Raw genomic sequence first — 5,205 nt, forward strand, 5'->3', positions numbered from 1 at the left:
TATTATTATTATTATTATTATTATTATTATTTGTTGACTGAACATAAAACAAATAGGATCTAATGGCACTTCCTTTCTCGCTCACTCCGAAAGGATATGTGGTTGAAGATTGTATAAAAAACCAAGAAAGTCTATCCTTCTAAACGCTTGTGGCTGCGAACAAAAGAATTGCTAAAGCGCGGTGCATGCTTTAATATATTCGTGTCATAATATCTTTGCCTTTCAGTTTTCGTAATCTCTTCACAACTATCCTTTATCAATGGCCTAAAATCTCGAATTCATTTCCTGTTTCTTTGATTAGTTTTTTTAACCTTAGCAATATCTACTTGAAAGCTGGTCTGTGACGTAAGGTCCACGTATATTGATTTACTGTATTTTTATTTCTCTTTGCCCACTCTGCATTTAGCTACGTTTAATTAACTACAGTTTCAGGAAGTCATATCTGGCTTTTTGTTTGTAGGCAAGTTACGCTTTTAGAGAACTACTGTTTGCCAAATTGCACGAGATTCTAACGAGCGGTTCCTTCGAAAACAGTTCATTTCCACTAAAACGACCAGTCATAATTTTTCGGTCAAATGCGCATGCCTGGCCATGGCCTTTGATTGGCTTTTTACATTCTCGACCCCAGCGCCGCTCGGCTTTGACTACGTCATGCAAAAGGAGAGACCTCTGGGGTCGAGAATGGGTCTTTTACAGCAAAGATGAAAAGCGTTCAAAAAGGCTTTGCTATTCGTGAACTCACTTTCTTTTCTCGGTGATAAAAAAAGGTTCACAAACGAGAGAGACTGAGCTATTTTAAGAACTTAACTCAACTTTTTGATTCATTGACATAAACTTGAGGGATCGCTTTTTCGACGCCGTATTTGCTTACAACACCCTTAGCGTCATTAAGGACTTTAAGAAAACACGACGGCAACGCGAACGAAAACGTCAGTTAAAACTCTAAGTTCGCCTAACTTGTACTACTTCCCGATTATTCCAATTCGTTCAACTTGTGTAATGTGGCCGAACTATATCCAGTAACAGAACAGGTGGGAATGGCGTTCAAGCCGAGACAGTAACGAAGAACGAAAATTTACCGTCAGGTGCGCTCGTTCTCCAGAAAACCTTGAATTTAGTCATTTCACGTTGTTGTTTGACCGAGTACGGCGAAGAAATGTACCCAAATTTTTAACGCACGTGCAGGATCTTTGTTTTTGCACATTGAATCCTATTGTTTTGTGACGTTCTTGTTGCTGTCGGGCCTTTGTTTTTGCACATTGAATCCTATTGTTTTGTGACGCTCTTGTTGCTGTCGGGCCTTTGTTTTTGCACATTGAATCCTATTGTTTTGTGACCTTCTTGTTGCTGTCGCCGTAGTAGCTGCTTAATCTCTCTAATAACTGAACCTGTAAAGCGCGCGCAAACTGTGTTCAGACATATAGTCCAACTATCACGTGCGCTTGATCACAAACTATCATGCACTATCATTAACTATCACCAATTATTAAAAACTGGATCATTGTATAATGCAATTCCAGGGATTTGATTGGCTTAGCGGCCATGGTATATGAGCTATTATACCATGCCCGAGGATAGGGATCATTAAAATGGTCTTCTGGTTGTTCTTGCTAAGTGAAACCAGCCATAACTTACAATATTTCTTGATTGTTTTTAATAAAACAATTATTCCACTCGCGCTTGTTGGATATGAGATGATTATAGCCAACTCGGCGCTTCGCGCCTCGTTGGCTATCTATCATCTCATATCCAACAAGCGCGAGTGGAATAATTGTTGACTATCACGCAGTTTTGACACGCTGAAATTCGACCTGATAGTTGATGACTGTTTTTTTGTTTTTTGCTTTTGTTTTTTTCGTTTGATCGCGGGGTTATTGTTCGGTCAGCGGTTTTGTCAAAGACAGGCTCAATGCAAAATGGCTGCCGCAAAGGAAAAAGGAAATCCTATCGTCCGAAGACAACCGAAATTTTGATGAACATTTGGGCGATAGTGAAGCTGTGAACGAGACGTGAGTAAATAGAAGACGAGTAGAAAACATTGCCAAGAAAGCACTGTAAATATGACTGCCAGAAGCAAGAGATGACGTCAAAATATCTCAAACAAGGAAAATATTTCTTAAAAATTGATGCGTAGCCAGGATAGGACATATTAAAATATTTTTTGTAAATGTTCTCTGGCTAAAATTGTAAAAGAAATCTAAAACTTCGGATGTCAAACTACAACCTTTGATGGATAAAATGGAATAAACAACGAATCTAAAATATATACAGAAAAAGGTCAGACTAAAATAATAAAAAGAATAATGCAAAAACTCGGTGCAGAAAACATTTCTGCTCCAAGTGATGATAGTGGAGCAGAGAACAAGAAAAGCAAAAAAATCCAAAAAAGCAGGCCGCGAGAATCTCCTGAAGTGGAGTGATAGTTCTACCTGAGAACTAATCGATGAATACGAGGCCCGGTAATGTTTGTGGAACAGTTTTTACGATGATTACCACAATCTGGACGTAACTGGAAAACTGAAGAAGGAACTTGAGGTAAGTCAAAGTGAACTGCATCATCATATTGTCTTTTGGCTAATTTGCCCTTTAATCTTTGCCTAACTGTTTAGCTTGGGGACGTTTTTACCGCTTACTCTAGCTTGGAAAACCTTGTGACCCACAGTTACATACAGTTTCACAGCATGTGAGGTGACCCAAGCTCAATGTTTGTCAGAGACTGGTAAAATAGAGAGTTTGTTTGGGAAAAACAGACTGTGTAGGGTAAAAAGCAACTGGCCAGATTTCCTGAAATTCTGAGTGAGCATTGAGGACAACAACAGCCAGCCACAGGTTAACTTTTGATAAATTTTATTCAGAATTTCCTTCAATTTTTTTAATCGAAAATTTACCCCCGTGCAAACTCCTTACATCCCCATACAAATTCTGTATCTTCCCAGATTGTGGCATACACTTAGCTTGGGTCACCTGTGACAGTTTCATCTGGAAATTATTGGGGATACATTTACTGGCAAAGTAGCAGCAAATTGCATATACCATACCATACCCTAGTAGTACTCCTAAGTAAAGATATGGTTTTTCTTTTTCTTCAGAAAACATTAAACCGATCCTGGAAAGACATTAGCAACCAGCTTACAAAGTTGAGACAAGTTCTTCGGGAACAAATCAACAAAATTAAGATTGAAAAATCTCACTGGCCAAAGTACATATGAGTTATCCCAGCCCACACGGACTGGAATATGTTTACTCTCATAGCAGTTTGAAGTCACAAATATGCAAGAAAACCTTTGCAGCTAACGGTCACATGGTACAGAAACCGCCATGCTGGAGAGCAAGTTGCGCACTGGGACATCCAAAACAAGGCGACTTCATTCCATCCCGTCAAATTTGAATTTTCTTTGTTTTGGATGTCCCTGAGTGCGTAGCTTGCGTTCCAGCATGGTGGATTTTGTACCATGTGACCGTTAGCTGCAAAGGGCGCATTGCGACACTTGCGTGAGCTTAGGCTATGTTCACACTGAACCGGTTCCAAATGGTTCCGATCTAAACAGTAATGGTCCGTTCCAGGAATAGGGCGGATCCATTTGGGACCGGTTCCGTGTGAACATAGCCTTAGTTCATCAATCAACATCCATGTTTTGCGCGGGTTCTTTATATTCATTCAATAAATAATGGATGAAATACTGCCGTTTGGCTAGTCTGATGGCATTGTTTGTCTCATCACGTGCGCGTTTATATTGTTGCCAAATCGTCACACCGTTTTCGAGGATTGTTTTTCTCTTTAAATAATCCCGTTTATGAATTTCACGCGTCAATTCATGTGATCCATGGGGCATTCTTTATTTTATTTTTTTTTCTACTATAAACCTACTCCAAACATTCCACATAGCCGCTGGGGTTAACTCTAAATTACATGTAATTCTATACCATGACTGTTTCGCAAAATCGTGTAAGAAATTACACATAAAGGCAAATAAATGATAATGATAATGATGATGATGATGATGATGATGATGATGAAGAAATGGTTATTATCTGATTAAAGTTTTTTGAAAACACGTGTTTCGATCACACGATGAGGGCTTTTTCGTTCGCAGCGTATTTTTCAGGTCATGAAGACCAGTGAGTGATCGCAAATACCAAGATGAAGGCCACCAGAATTTTTTTCAGCAGTTAGTTATGTAAAGATCAATCAGTTTTCTTGAGTTGTGAGTGACCCAAGTTGGTTCAGAGATCAACTGACTCAACCCGTAAAAACGAATATATTCGTTAAAGTTGATGAATTTTGATTAGTTAACCGCTCACGCAGCATATCGCAGTTCAGATACCCCAGCAGTTAGAAATCCTTTTGTGTGTGATAAAATCAAATCTTCTTTGTGTACTGGCGTTCCAAATCGGCGAAAAATACCCAAGGAGAAGCCCGGGGCACTATAACACGTGCTTTTTAAAAGAAGCTTACTTCCAAATTATTTTCGTGATATGTTTACTCTTGCAAGCCAAATACATTCTTATAAAACAAGAAATTCCAACCTTTTCTATATACCCTTTTGTCGAACTAATCTTCGAAAATTCTCAATTCGGTTTCAAGGTCCTACGTTTTTCAACTCGCTAAGTCGTGAAATTCAAAACAGTGAAAGTATCAGTTTGTTTGGCAAAAGACTTAAAAAATTCCTTCTTTCTAAGTTAAATTGACTCTTTGTTGAGCTACACACCTTTTCTTTACCTTTTCTTTTTTTTCTTTCTTTCTTTTTTTTCTTCTTTTAAAAAAAATTAATTGGAATTTTCAATCAGTACCCTTAACTTCTATGGTTTATCCTATCGTTCAAGGAAGCCAATAGTTAATAAGCCCCCGACCTCTATATAGGCTTCCTAGCCTTTAACACTTTTAATATTGTCAATAGTTAAGTCTGAACATTGTAATAGTAAGAATATTGTGTGTCGTCTATTATGTATTTATGTTGCATTTTTTTTTTTTGGTTAATGGCAAAATAAACGAATTGAATTGAATTGAATTGAAAAAAAGGGTCTAGAAAGTGGTCTAGAGATTTCAATAACATTTCGAGTTGATTTTAATAGTTAAGGTGGAATGGTACCCTAATTTTCAACAATTTTTGTGAAATTTCGGAAAAAAAGTTTTGGAGATGTTTCAAATCTTTGATTATTCTGGAGTGCTGAGAAAGTGTTATTTTTGCAAAGAATAGAAGATTT

The sequence above is a fragment of the Pavona decussata genome, unplaced genomic scaffold (assembly GCF_977016875.1).
Source record: "Pavona decussata unplaced genomic scaffold, jaPavDecu1.1 SCAFFOLD_115, whole genome shotgun sequence".
In the NCBI taxonomy this organism is placed as follows: domain Eukaryota; kingdom Metazoa; phylum Cnidaria; class Anthozoa; order Scleractinia; family Agariciidae; genus Pavona; species Pavona decussata.